A 14,671-nucleotide genomic window follows, 5' to 3' on the forward strand; every position below is an offset into this window, starting at 1 on the left:
GCATCTTTAGGAAATTCATCAAAAGTCTGAGAAGACATTTGGGACCGGCACTGTTTAACTCCATGCATGCTATGCCAATCTCCCTGTTCTCCATGGAAAACTTGTCACAGGCCTGAGAGAGGCAGACCGCGATCTTGTGCTCAGAGCAGGAGAGTTCAATCTTCTGCCACCACCTTTTCTGTCCTGACAAATTCTGGAAATCCCAAGTGCTAAACATTAGAGATTAGTTTTGAGATGTTCTGTTAAATAAGCAAGCCTCTCCCGYAGGAGCTAGATGTCTTCACTTCCCACCAGGATCTTCAATCCTTCAGTTTCAGCCAAGAAAAGCAAAAGAGACCCTCCTAATAAAGAAAGCCCAAACAAACCCTGCCCACAAAAATCAAACCCCTTCMATTTCCTGCCTTCCTTCCCGGATTTCAGTGAGGAGCAGTCTCGGACATCCCCCAGCCCATTCCTCCAGGCCCCGTGTCCCCAGGCAGCCAGCCTGCGTCAGAGCCCAGCACTTTCTGCTGCCATCAGAAAGGACACAGTAGACTAGAGGCACTACAACCCTGCGCTCCCCATGCCTTCTGCTGTGCAAGAAGGCCATCGAGGAAAACAGTAGCTTGCTTTTAAAATAGCTCCGCTGCAAGCCCAAGCGAGCGGAAATATTTTCTGGTTTCACACACCATGTTTAAAAAGCAACAGCACAGTGGAAAAAACAATTTGTGCGATGTAGAAATAAAGCCAGTTGACAGCATCCCTTTTGAGCATCATGATAAATCTAAATATTGTATATTCCAAGTCAGTCACTTCATTATGTAAGTAATTGCTTGAAATGTCATTTTGATTTTGTCTGTCTTCATTAATATTGCAGCTCTTCACTGGTTCTCAGAGATGGTTCACTCAAATATTGCAGATTTTGGAACAGGATTGAAAAAATCTCAAGGGAGAACTTTAAAATTGTGACTAAGAGCATATTAAATTGTACCTTATGCCTGAAAGAGGCTCTTCATAGGAGGCTTTCAGCACAGTATCCAGCATAATAATGTCTCTGGGCAAGTCATCTCTGGGAACTTAACTGGCATCTCCCAGCTGCAAAAGCACTGATGTTAAACCAGAGACTCCCCTGTCCACCAGCAACAGGTCCCCAAGGCCTGGAAARCAGCCAGCAGAACCCACTAAATAGGGTCAGATGTGAATTAAGAGGCTCCAGCACAGCTACAGCAGTGGTCTGCAAGGGAACYGAGAGGCTTGTGGCAGAGCCACAGCTTCTCCGCGTGCCTGGCCATGGGCAGATGGAGCAGCTGGGGTGGTAGGGGACCTCTTTTGGCACCTCRTGCAACTCTGACTCTAAGGACTGTTAAGGACTGCATCTCCCTTGATTTTAAAGGCTCAGGGATAGAGACGTACRAAAAGCCACTGTAAGAATAATAGCGACGCATCTTTTAAAAGGATCTTGCTTGGTTAAACGTAACAGCTGCGACTGCAAAGGGAGCTCGGCAGGCTCATGCTCCGGCTTGCCTCAGGCCCAGCACAAGCTCATCGCAGGGAAGCTGGCAATGAGACCCAGAGCATCCGCCAACACCTCACCTATAAGGATTACAGGCAGCGGCAGAGGCACAGCCGCTTCCACCGAGCCTGGGCTGCGTATTGGTCTCGGGGCACTTGAGTATCAGCTTACGGGCTGTGCACCTGAACTGGTTATTTTTAAATGCCCTGTTGGGGCACTTGGATAGGAGAGCAGTTAGCAGGCACAGAAAACACCCTTAATCACTTCCACCAGACGAGCARCAGCTTCTGTGCCCTGCTGGCAGAAACGCTCTCGCACTTGAGCTGCTACTGCTATTTTTAATCGTCCCGAGCCCCCAGCCCCTCTTCTCCCCCTCTACACTCAGTCTTCTCGCCCCCAAAACATCACCACAAGATTTGTGCCTTAAACCTCATAGTGTCGGTCTCTGTTTGCTCTGTGCTGTTCCAGGAGCATAAAGAAGAAATGAAAGTGTAAATCAAAGCGTCTCCCAAATGGCTTTCATGCAAGGCACTGCTTGCCACAAAAAGGAGGAAAAAAGAGTACCTGCCTTCTCAGCCCTTCCCTAGAAGCCTCTCCTCCAGATAGGAGGACAGCTCTGCCTCACAACCATCCCCACAGCTTGCTTCACAGGAGGGAGTCCAGCAGCTGGAGATGCCACCAACCACCACTTTTCCTCCCTGAGCAAAGTCCCCAAGGAACTAGATGGGATCCCATCAGGCAGGTGCCATTCACCCTCCTGGGAAGGAGGTGCCTTCTTCTGGCACCCTGATGGCGCATGGGTCCCGGGGCGCTTGGCCCGGACCAGCGCTCTCCCCATCAATACCCGCCAAAATTGCCTTCTTCTATTCCTTGGTCATCTTCTGCAACACACGGCGCCCAGCTCCTCTTCCRCTCTGCGCCCTGAGCCGGAAGTGCTGCTAGATATTCACCTTTTTTTTGTTGGCTCTTGGCTAGATCTATAGAATAAGTAGGGTTTCAAAGCAGGGGAGAAAAAAAAAATAAAAGTTAATTTGTCCCTTCCCCACCACACATTGTCGTGAGCAATACACAAATCATAATTCCTAAAAATAACAAATTGCAGAACAGGGTAATCAGAAGTAAATTGATATTGATAAATAAGCTTTTCTTCCGCACAGTAGGTGGTTTATTTTAATCTAATGAGTTTTATATTTTCTGAGCTTTCAGATTCCATGATGAAGGGCCGTCCGCGCTAGAATTACGAAGCACTTTGAAATATTGTAATTTTATGGCTCATTTTGTCAGGACTCTTGAAAATGAGATTTGTTCCCAGTGAAAAATTTGCCCTTTTTTTCCTTCTGTTCCCTGTGGTGAAGGGAAAAATTCCCCTGTTAAATAAACACAGGCCAGCACATTTGTATGCATTTCGGGGGGGGGGGGGATGGAGACATTGAGAACACGAAGCATAGCCACTGGGCTTGGAGAGGGAGTCACAGTGCCATTTTTTCCTCCTTTTCCAGGAGGCACTTCACTCCGATCGCAAAGCAAGGAAAGGGGTTGAAATACTTGGTTCTGACCCGGGAGACAGTATTTACGGTATCTGTTGTTCCAGTAAGAAGCAACAGTTAGCCACAAGATGACATTAGCACAGCGTCTAACGCAAAGCTCAAAGCCAGAGGAACACCTTCTGAGCAGAAACTTTTTCACCCACTCGGAAAATTCATGTCACTTCCAACCCTGATGAAGTTTTTCCGAGTAGGTGGAGCTGCTGTAAAATCCCCCGGCGAGCGCACAGCTCCGTGCGCGCAGCAGGCAAACTGCCCGCCACGGCCCGCTCCCACGGCGGTACCTCCGGAGAGCCGCTCGGCGACACGGCGTCACCGACAGCATCGCGCGCGCCTCCTTGTTCACGCGAGGCTCAGGCCACCGCTTCGGGGCGGGGGGACAGCCTCCTCCCTCACTGCAGCAGGCAGGGCCACGCGGCCTCCTGCGGCGAGGGCAACATCTGACTCGGGCAGACGGAGGAGGAGGAGGTGCCCGTTTTGGGGAGCGGGGCAGACGGAGGAGGAGGAGGTGCCCATTTTGGGGAGCGGGGCAGACGGAGGAGGAGGAGGTGCCCATTTTGGGGAGCGGGGNCTCCGGAGAGCCGCTCGGCGACACGGCGTCACCGACAGCATCGCGCGCGCCTCCTTGTTCACGCGAGGCTCAGGCCACCGCTTCGGGGCGGGGGGACAGCCTCCTCCCTCACTGCAGCAGGCAGGGCCACGCGGCCTCCTGCGGCGAGGGCAACATCTGACTCGGGCAGACGGAGGAGGAGGAGGTGCCCATTTTGGGGAGCGGGGCAGACGGAGGAGGAGGAGGTGCCCATTTTGGGGAGCGGGGCAGCGACGGCTCTGCAGAGCCTCCCCAACCAGTTGCTACGCTGCCTACGGCAGCGCTCGCTCGCTCTGGGGCGGCGGTGCTCAGCCGGGAGGCACACCGGGATGAGGCACCGAGACCCAGGCAGCGCATCGCCTCCTGCCGCGGAGCCCGGCGTACGGGCACAAGGCGCCGCTGGAGCAGCAGGGTTGGGCAGCATGCAACGGCAACGCGGTATGAAAAGGTGGAAGAGCTGCCAACAGCAGAGCAGAGCTAAAGGAGGAACAAAAAAGGTGTGTGGGAATACCACTTTAGGAGATGTTTTCCTTAAAAAAAAAAGTTAGGAAGGTAACCCTCAGTGAGGCGGCACGCATAGTCTGGTTTCACAGGACAGGAACCTCTCTCCTGACTCTTAAGCACACAGCAAGGGACAAAGTGCCAAGCGTAAAGGTCCTTAAGGCAGATCGAAGTGTGCTGGTTAGCTGGAGACCAGGCACCTCCTTGCCGTGGCCCGGCCTGAAGACAGGAGGTCTGCCTGCATCTCCAGGAAAGCTGGGCAGCAACCTGACCGAACTTCCAAGCTCCATCATCTAAACGACGCGGAAGCGCCCTGCCTCCCCAGGCTYGGGCGCTGGGTGTTTGAGCCCGTTTGTAACGCTCCCACCTAGCCTGCGCTCGCATACCTTAGACACTGCTGCCCACACCGCTTCCGACGTAACCACAGCTTCTGGGTTTGTCTGTGTGTGCTTGGGGGGGGGGTTTAAACAAGAGGACATTTGTGAAGCAGAATTAAAAGTCTTCATCTAAACACTGCCCACTCCATTTACAGAATAAATACACTTACTAGACACACCCTACATCACTCTTACTCAAGCCCACCAACTCAGGAGCAAAGCCAGGGGCTCGGCGGGGAGCTTCAAGCCAGCACGGCCATACGCTCATGAGGATGGGGACAGACTGGCACATCACCTCCGCGTGGGCCACTACCAGGCTGCAGGTTCGGCTGTGAGCCTCACCTCTTTGCCCCAGAAGAAGAGAAAGGAGGGGGGAAAAAATACAGCTGCAATGGTGTGAGCAATGCAGAAACTCAACCCAGCTTCCAGGACACACTGCCAGCTGCCGAAGCAGGAATTCTTGCCAGTTGGTAGCCACACTACATTTCAAAGCCCTGCCCAAAAAGGTGCCTCAGTTCTTCCACTCCACCTTCCTYAGGAGGCACAAGATGCTAGTCAAAGCCCCCATCAGCCTGAGGCCCAGACTCTCAGCCCTTCTCCCTACCTCCAGCTGACGTGGGCATTTGCCAAGTGAACCAAGCAACGCAGCTCTTYGTTCATTCCTTTGGTAGCTTCTCCCTCTCAAAGGGAGGGAGAAATATGGGCGCTTCGAAGGAGGCAAAAAAAAAAATCACACTAAGCGACACGAGCCGCGAAAGCCCTCACCTTATTTCTTGCCTCGTCCAAATCAAGACCGAAGTGTCCTTGCTGCTTTTGCACAAAGCTCACTTAACTTTCMGCGAGAGGCACTTTGCTGCACAGACCTTTTCAAGGCCCACTAGCTGTTCAAGCTAATAAAAGGGACGCTTTGCCTGATGCAGTAACACCACGGGCACGCTGTGGCTAATCACTCGCTGGCTGAAATTTTCGGGAGGAACAAAACGTGGCAGAGAGCACAAGGAGTAAAAGGTGGGGTTGTTCAAGGAAGAAAAGAGAATCCACCAGTCCCAACTGCTGCCACGCCAGTCCCCCAAAGCAGGGGGAACAAAATGGGAAAACAAAGGCATTCAGYAGGCATGAAGCTACTCTGATGAGCGAGCAGACCCCCCACCTGTGACAGGCTGATTCCTTTAAGCTCTCCTAACACCCCAGCTGTAGCTCAGGACCATTACATCGCTCAGCCCCTCCCCACATGCCTTTCTCAAAGCTGCAACAGCCCCAGCACCAACACATCCCCCCATSTTACCACCAAAACATCCACTCCCCAGTTATTTTGCCCCCCATACACACTCCAAGAAGGACATCCTTTGCTTCTGGGAAGCAGCTGTCACCTCAAACACAAGGACTGCAGCAAAGCAGTTTGGTTCCCAGACCCCACGACATGTTAATGGACTGAAAACCAGGAGATCTGACAGTGCAGGGAKTTCTAAGAGCAGCCTGCAATGGGGAGAGCAGGCTGGATCCTTCCTCCACAAYCAAAGGTTTCCTGCCTACATTCACCAAAGCACTGAGCTTTGGCTCTTGCAAAGAAAAAAAAAAAAAAGAAAAAAAAAGCTATTCCAGCCCCTGATGCTTACTGACACACAGGCAAGATCCTGGATATTTGCAAAATTTGGGCAAGTCCTGTGGAAACCACCAGGATTCCCCATTGCAGCTGCAGAATCTACAAGACCTTTTAGGATCCAAACAGCAGCACAATCAAGTAAAGCACTGACTTTAATAATTGTAGGTCTTAGGCCATAAAACCCCCAAACTAACTCTCATCCTATAACACGATTAAAATTCTTACTGAAGCAAGTAGGATTCGGCAGAAGTCCTGGATGCGCTTTGAACTCTTTACACTCAGAGAGCACAAGCGAGCATTTGGGCCAAGAGGAAACCTGGAGCAGCCAGATCAGCCAGGCGGCGAGCGCACGGCATACGCGCGGCTGAGTGTACGCTCCCGCGGAACAGGGCTGGGAGCAGCTGGGGCGCTTCACGCCCTAGTGAGGGCCAACAGGCCGGCCCCTCACCAAGCCAACCCCACACCCTAATGCTCTCCAAACTTAAAAAAATCTGCACTCARGACCATCTGTGCAAAACATCCACTAAAACTTAATGTGTTAAGTCCTTTTTTGAGATGTCCTCCCCAGCTGCTTCTGGGGAACGCTCCCAAGGGGATCTGTGCACCCTTATTCTTTGGGTATCTCCCTCTGGGTAGCAAAGAGGCCACCGTGCCTCAGAYTGTAGGTTATTCTGGAGACTATCATGAACAGGCAGCAGAAACCATTTCTTGTGCAACCTCCCTGTTATTTTCAAGCAAAGCTCCCAGGGGGACATGGGCCCTCTTGGAGCACCTGCTTGGTGTCCTTCTCCTGCCCAGCCCTGGGGTGCATGGGCAACTACAGCAAAGAGCTGAGCTTCACAGCTCCCATCTCCTCCAAGCATCGTTTCTCCCACTTAATACAAGGGAAAAAAAAGAAAAAAAAGAAAAGTAGAGCATCAATTTTTAGAGTTTCCCATAAAACAAGGAGTTTTACAACTTGGTCTTAAAACAAAACATCGTACTTTCACGACACAATCTTGACTTTGTGCTACATAACACACAATTTGCATCGTGAAACAAGAGGCAGCTCTGCACTGGGGAGGGAGGTGGGGTGGAAGAGAAAGATTTTACTGCAAAGGGATTTCCCTCTCTTCCTTCCCCAGGGCAGGGGAAAAAAAAAAAAAAAAAAAGAACTCCCTTCAACCTTGACAAACCCCAGTTTCCCCACCAGGATATCCCACCCCACAAGAAAGACTTTTGCACCAGCTGTCACCCGTAGCGCTCGCACGCACCGATGCTACCTGCGCGAGGCATCCCAGGCTGCCGGCCGGCACGACCCGCCGGGAAGGCTCCAGCGAGCAGGAGCTGGCGACGCAGYGTGCAGCCCTCGCCACGGCAGCCAGGCGGCACAGACGCTCTGGCAGCCCTCCCCAAGCCCCCTGACATCTGCCGTGCCCGGGGGACCCGCCACAAAGCCGGGTCTGGTGTCCCCGCGGCCAGGCGCCGGCGCAGACGGATACCTGCTCCAGGTAACGCCGGCAGAGAGGAGCAGCACAGGGAAGTGATACCGGCTGGCAAGTTGGGTGCTGCGAGCATGACCTGGCCAGCACCAACCTGCACGGGAATTATTCCATTTCCTGCTCTTCCCGTGCAGGCTACCTGCTTTGGGGAGTCCAAGTTTGCATCCCCCTCCACCCCAAASAGTTCAGCTATTAAATTAAAATACAAACAGCAAATCATTCCTTTCCTCTACATCCTTGCATTCAGTCAAATAAGATACCTCAAAGCTTTCTCCCTCCACTTTCAAAAAGCAGCAGCAGCACTGCCTGTGTATTCAATATCCTTACCGGCTTTCATTTTTTTCGRTAGGTCTTTACTGCTAAGAACAAAGATTTAGATTTGCCTAACTAAATGCTGGCAGTAAARCCACTGCCACATACCTATATTTCTAATTGCAATTTGGCATGGACTATTATTTACGTTATTGTAGCATTCCCCAAAAATCTTTACTTGCAGCTCAGAACAAAGAGGCTGATGCTGTGTAACCAGACCAAAGAGCAACACGAGAGAAGTAGGCTTTTTGTGGCACAAAATGCCTACAATTTAGACATACCTAAGCGAGCCCCAAACTCCGGATGTTAAGAGGAAAGCCAATGTAATTTGGCTGACCATTTTTACTATGGACTAGACTCCGCTCTTGAAGTTCGACTATTTTCTTTAAATAAAAGCTCTAGTGATGACTGCAGCCATTTCAAAGCCAAATATATTTGGCCAACATGAAGTGGGATGTGCGCAGGGATCAGTATTCCAGGTGGCCAGGAAAAAAAAAAAAAGGCATTTGAATAAAAGGATTTCTGTGGGGTTTGTYGTTGTTGAAGACTAATGAGAAGATGAGCAAGCGAAGAGAAACATCTAACACGAAGAGTTTCCTCGAGAAATAAAGCAAAAGGATTTGGGGCAAGTTTGCGATTTTGAAAAGCTCTTTTCCCATCTAATATATTCTGAAGGGATTGGGGGGGGGGAGGGGGGGGGGAGAAAAGCCGTCTCTCCGCCCGCGGCTCGGTTCTGCGCGGCTCTAAGCAGAGCGGCGCGCCGCCCGCAGCCGGGAGCTCTCCCTCGAGCCTCCCCGCGCACTCGCATTCCTGCGCTCCGCGCTGCTCGCGAGTTCGGCCCCAGCTCGCCCAAGAAAGTTTACAGCCTTTTATCGCCTCCTCCTCTGCATCCAGCCTGAAAAACCATAACCAAGAGGGGAGAAAGGACTTGAGGGCAGACTAAGGGGGGGCGCTTCCTGTTTCGGGGGTCAGAGAAGCAGGCGGGAGAGCGATTTTTTTTAGGGGGGGGAGGGAAAAAAAAAAAAAAGAAAGAAAGAAAGAAAAAGAGGAAAAATCGAACCTCCCGCCTGCTTCCGCTGAAATCGCCTTGCTGGATCGTTTAAAGCCCATCTCGCTGAACGCCCCCTCCCTTCAATAGAGAAGCCGGGTAATCGTGCGCAGCCCGAACAAGTTTCTCCCACCTCCCCCTCGGTGGAAGCTAATTAGAACAAAATTAAAAAAAAATTTTTTTTTGACTAAAGAAAGGTTTCGGATGGCCCCCGCGCCCCTCCTGGCGCTGCCCCCTCCCGCAACTTTCCGCGCCTGGAAATTACCTGGCTGCTCCGGCGCGGCCCCGCCGCGGCCCCGCGGTCAGCGCCCGGCGCCCGGCCCCATAGCGGGCGGCGGCTGCCGGCCCCTTCCCAGCGGCGGGGGGACAAGCGAGCCGGCAGAGAGCCGCCGCGAGCAGCGAGAGGAGGAGGAGGAGGAAGGGGGTGGGGAAGGAGCCCGCGCAGCGCGGCGGCCGCTGTGCAGCGCCGCTCCGCCAGGTAATGAATATTTCAGCAGCGCCGCCGCCCTCCTCCGCTCCCCCCCCCCCCCAAAAAAAAAACAACAAACCCCCGCCCCCCCCCCCCCCCCCCCCCCCCACAAAAAAAAAAAGCCGCGGGGCGGCCCCGCAGGGGGGCTGCCCCTCGCCTCCGCAGCCCTGCCTTAGGGCCGGGGTCGCTGCAGCCCCCGGCCCTGCACCGCTCGGCAGGTGCCTCGGCCCGCCTCGCCCGCGGCGCTGCGCACGGCAGCGYGCCTGGGAGCGGGGAGCGCGCCGGCCAGGCATGAATCATGCATGCCCGCGTAAGGGATCCGGAGGCACGCMGAGAGCTGCACGGCTACTGCGTCGCGCGCACTCCGGCCTCTCCCTCGGGCACCCGGGCCTTGGTTTCCAGGGGCACAGCTTGATTTTTGCGGTGCTGCACGCTCCCGTTTCCACCTGACCCTTCACGCTCTTGCCACCCAGCTTGYGCAGAAGCCTCCTCCGGCCCCAGCAGCTCGGCAGTGCCGTGACGCCTTCCCAGCACGGCAAGCCCGGCAGGGACCCGCGTGCCCATGGAGCACAGCCCACTCACAGGCCTCTCCAGCTTGAGAGCAGAGCAACAGGTAGCTGGAGCAAGCCACGCTCCCACATGTAATTAGTGCCACAGCAGCCTCCTTCGGAGCCCGTGGAGAGATCATTAGTCACCTTAGTGCATTTGCATCTAAAACACCTCCTGATTRCTGACCAGGCCTCTCCCCACCCACCACTTGAGCATCACTTCAGCCCAGASCAGGGCAAGAGGCAGGCAGCCTCCCCTACGCTTAACTCCACCATGGCACCTCCATCTTGAGCAACATCCCTGCTTTTCTGAGCCTAGTAGTATATCACCACTGCTCCACCAGCAGCAAACTCCTACCTCCCATCTCCAGCCCCACTACAAGCTGTTTTAGCAAAAGCAGCTAAACCTCAACCCTTTGCCCCATTTGTTTTGCTTTCTCAGAARCCACAGAGTCAAAAGACCCAGCCTGGAGCAACACCAGCCCCCTCCCCAACCAGCAGCACTTTGCCCAAGCCCCCCCACCAAGAGCATCTCTCAAATAAACAGCAAACAGATACAGGCTGCATTGCCAAAGCTGCAGCCAGAGTCCCCTTGGAGGAGCCAAGGGCCACCCCACACACCCACCTTTGCTGTCCTCCTCTTCCAAAACCTGGAGCAGCACTGCACAAGGATCTCTCTTGGTCTGCAGGAGCAGGAGGTGATAATTAAGCCTTGCCTCTCTTGAGCAGCTTCTGCTAATTAACTAATTACCACAGCTTGCAGTGCTGATTGATCTGAATTGGATAAGGGTCTGCCCTGGGCCAAGAGGGGGTGGCTGGCCCTCCCACCTTAGCCCCTGGAGAAGAGGGAGAGTCTTTACTCAGCACCTTTAGGAAGCCACTTCCCTGATGCGGTGCAGCTGCACTGAGCTTCACCCACCTTTCCCAGTGCAGATCGCACCAGGCAGTGTTTCTAAAGCCTCAGGTCGATCTGTGGGTCCGCTGTGAGGTGCCTGTTGGCCTGGCAGGTTCTCCAAGGCTTGGGCACCACGATCAGTGGCGATGCCTATGGCGAGCTGACATGCAGCCTCCCGTCTTAGGGCTGCTGAGCATGCCGTGGCACACAAAAGCTAGCCACTGCAGGGACCAGCACTGTTACACCCGCAGCTGCTGTTGGAGGGGGGAAGTCCTGCAAGAACAGCTGAGCGCAATGAGCCACCACACTCTGGGGGGAGTTCAGGGCAGGGAGAAACAGGAGCTGTTGTAGGAACATGCTGCTGTGCTCCCTGCTTTTGGCCCTACGCGTCGGGATGGYGCAGGGCACCTCCTCTAGCTCCCTCATTACTGCAGTAAGCTACAGGCAGAGCAAGCCCCAAATCTATCTCACTCTAGGCACATAAGAGAGATGCTCTCTCTCAGGTTTTTGGGCTCAGTACTGGSTCCCATCCTGTTCAACTTCTTCATCAATGACCTGGATGAGGGGACAGAGTGCCTCTTCAGCAAGTTTGCTGAGGATACCAAGCTGGGAGGAGTGGCTGATATACCAGAGGGCTGTGCTGCCATTCAGAGAGACCTGGACAGGCTGGAGAGTTGGGCAGAGAGGAACCTCATGAGGTTCAACAAGGGCAAGTGCAGAGTCCTGCACCTAGGGAGAAATAACCCTAGGCACCAGTACAAGCTGAGGGCCAACCTTCTGGAGAGCAGCTCTGCAGAAAAGGACCTGAGAGTGCTGGTGGATGACAAGTTGACCATGAGCCAGCAATGTGCCCTTGTGACCAAGAAGGCCAATGGTCTCCTGGGGTGCATTAGGAAGGCTGTTGCTAGCAGGTCGAGGGAGGTGATCCTGCCCCTCTACTCAGCCCTAGGGAGGTCTCATCTCGAGTACTGTGTCCAGTTCTGGGCTCCCCAGGACAAGAGAAACATGGAGGTACTGGAGAGAGCCCAGCGTAGGGCTACAAAGATGATCAGAGGGCTGGAGCACCTGCCCTATGAGGAACGGCTGCGAGAGCTGGGCCTCTTCAGCCTGGGGAAGAGCAGACTGAGGGGGGATCTGATCAATGTGTACAAGTACCTGAAGGGAGGGTGTCAAGGGGACAAGGCCAAACTCTCTTCAGTTGTCCCGTGTGACAGGACGAGAGGCAACGGGCAGAAATTGAAGCACAGGAAGTTCTGCCTGAGCGTGAGGGGGAATTTCTTCCCTGTGAGAGTGACGGAGCACTGGGACAGGTTGCCCAGAGAAGTTGTGGAGTCTCCTTCTGCTGAGATCTTCAAGGCCTGCCTGGATGCAACCCTGTCTACCATGCTGTAGGTGACCCTGCTGAGYGGGGAGGTTGGGCTAGATGATCTCCAGAGGTCCCTTCCAACCTTACTGATTCTGTGATTCTATGAGTGTGGTTGCTCAGCGAGAGACTGAGTGCAGAGACGGCATTGCCTTTCCAGCATCCAGCAAGCAGAGGAGCCTCTCTCTTCAGCAAAGACCTCTCCTAACTTAGACCTTGAGACACTGTTTGTTCAAAAATGAAAGAATCAATTAGAAGTGGAAACAACAAGAAGGAGGGAAAATGTGGCAAAACTGTATGCTAAGCTATTTGAAGACACATTTCAGGCCTGGTTGTTTGCAGGTCCTCTGACTTTGCACAAACGATGTTTCACTCTCACAATAAATTCAGGTCAGTGTTGCTATTTAAATAAAGGTGCAACTTTCTTACACTTAATCATTGCCCTGTTCCTGCAGTTCATGTTCCTCGGCTGTGCGCGGCAGCTTTCAGCATGTAAGGTAGTTGGACAGTAAGGCCTTTCCAAACCAAGGAGCTCCACAAATTAGGTGGCTGCTGAAGCTCTATTTCTCGTGGCTTGCTTGTTGGGCTTGGATTATCTGCTGTCCAATGTCAGGCTGAGCTCGTGCTGCAGCCTTTCCCTTCACGAGAGGGATTTCTCTGCCGAGGTTCACAGAAATCATAGGAACTCAATGCCTTCTGTCCTACATCTCTCTGTCAAGCTTGGTTTAAATCAGCCAGTGAGTCCAGAAGTTGTTCTGGGGGCATAGATACTCACTGCGAACATCCTCGTTTCTTTAGGAGACCAGAGTTTGAAATCACTGCAGTCACAGTATACCTGTGAGGAGGGAAGGAGCTGAATGGCTTGGCCCTAGCAGATGTCCCACACCTGGCTGCATTAAGAGGTGGTCCCTGCTTCTTAGCTTYCCCAGAAAGTCCTCCGGTGCAAGCCCGGTGCCCAGAATTAACTCAGCTTGACTGATCATAAGAGCTTGGGCAGTAACAGCGATAGCTGTGTGCAGGTTGGACCCTATTGGGAACCCCTAGAAGTTTAGGTGGAAAATGGGATGGAGGCGAGACATTTCAGTTTTGCATTTACAATGCAGAACAGCTTACTGTGCTGATTGCCAAGCTGCTGTTTGTAGGAAGCTACGCTGATTCAAGGCACCGCCCGCAAGGTAGGGAATAGGCCGTTGCAGTTGTGTTTTAAAAGCTTGGTCATCAGCGGAGAAAAAAGGGCTGAAATGAAAGGATACATTGCAAATAGAGGGATGCKCTCACTTGTCATTCAAATCAGCGGCCATAACGAGTAGTGACTGTCCTACCAGGCAAAGAGCACAGCAGTGAGCAGGGGAAGTGAGATTAATCTTCCTGCTATCCCTACCTTTCTCCACGGGCTCATTACGGAGAAACCTTTTTCTGAACTAGGTCTCGTGACATCTCCTCTCCGCCCTGCCGGAGAGCACGGAGCAGCTAGCCAGAGCCTGCCCAGCCTCCCGGCATCACTCACTCAACCTTGAAATTGTACTGCAGGGCTTCTCCCCCTCTCATTTTCTATCTAACTATAGAACATTTTTCTATYTAACTATCCCCACTTCGTAGCATTCCTCTTCCTGCCACCTCAGTTACTCAACTTTGTCTTTAAACAAAATATCACCCAGAAAGCAGTTAAATACAGGCGCATGCAGAATCCCACCCAGCCGGTGGATCCAGCTTGTCTCTGTTTTTGCCGTGGACCAGAGCACTCATTTTTAGCTGTCCGAAAACCAACACGCCATCAGTTATGCGCCATCAGTTGCGTCTTCRCAYCCCTTTTTCCCTAGGAGTCTCCCAWCCACGCTCCTGGGTTGCAGATCCCWGGACTGACATCCTTGTTTGGTGAATAAAATCTTTGCAGAGGGGCAGCAGGACGTTTTGCTCAGGGAGATGCGACCCACGTCCCCAGCTTTCGTTTGCCGYGAGCCCTTGGGGGACGGTATCCTCCACCGCCCATGGCTTTCCAGCACCCTTAGAGGGGTCTGCTGTGATCACAGCACCGCGTGCTTTTACAGGGAGAAAATGTGCTTGCCTGGAAGTCTGGAATAAAAACTGAGGGTGTGTTGGGGGAGGGGAATAAACAGAACTGATTCTACCACTTAACCTTTTGCTAGAGGAGACACCAGCACCTGCTGTCAAAATAATCCTGGCTTTTGAGGGAGCCAAGCCCTCTAACATTACCAAACCACAAACTGCATCTTGTTTCTACAGTTTATATCGCTAGATCCAAAAAAGGAGGAGRAGGAGGAGGAGGAGGCCTCCTGCCCCAGCCGTGCCGCTGCACCCCGTGGCAGCCAGCGGTACCTTGGGCAGATGCGTTAAACAGAGCCATGATGGGTTTCCCACCTTCCCCGTGATGCCTTCACCTGCGAGGCGGCTCCTGTTTGCTACGGTTGCACTAAAGTTCAGCAAATGT

At 53.2% G+C, this 14,671-nt stretch overlaps 1 protein-coding gene across 1 annotated transcript in view; it reads right to left on the reverse strand.

The window, feature by feature from the left end:
- Nucleotides 1-9,321, reverse strand: part of CDH23 (cadherin related 23) — a 203,670-nt gene extending 194,349 nt beyond the window's left edge. Inside the window, exon 1 of the mRNA XM_085305569.1 lies at nt 9,213-9,321. The gene's annotated coding sequence lies outside the window, so the exon portion shown is untranslated. The remainder of the gene's footprint in view (nt 1-9,212) is intronic.
- Between the last annotated feature and the right edge of the window lie 5,350 nt (nt 9,322-14,671).

The sequence above is a fragment of the Rhea americana genome, unplaced genomic scaffold, assembly GCF_003343005.1.
Source record: "Rhea americana isolate MKP2758 unplaced genomic scaffold, rheAme1 scaffold_222, whole genome shotgun sequence".
NCBI lineage: Eukaryota > Metazoa > Chordata > Aves > Rheiformes > Rheidae > Rhea > Rhea americana.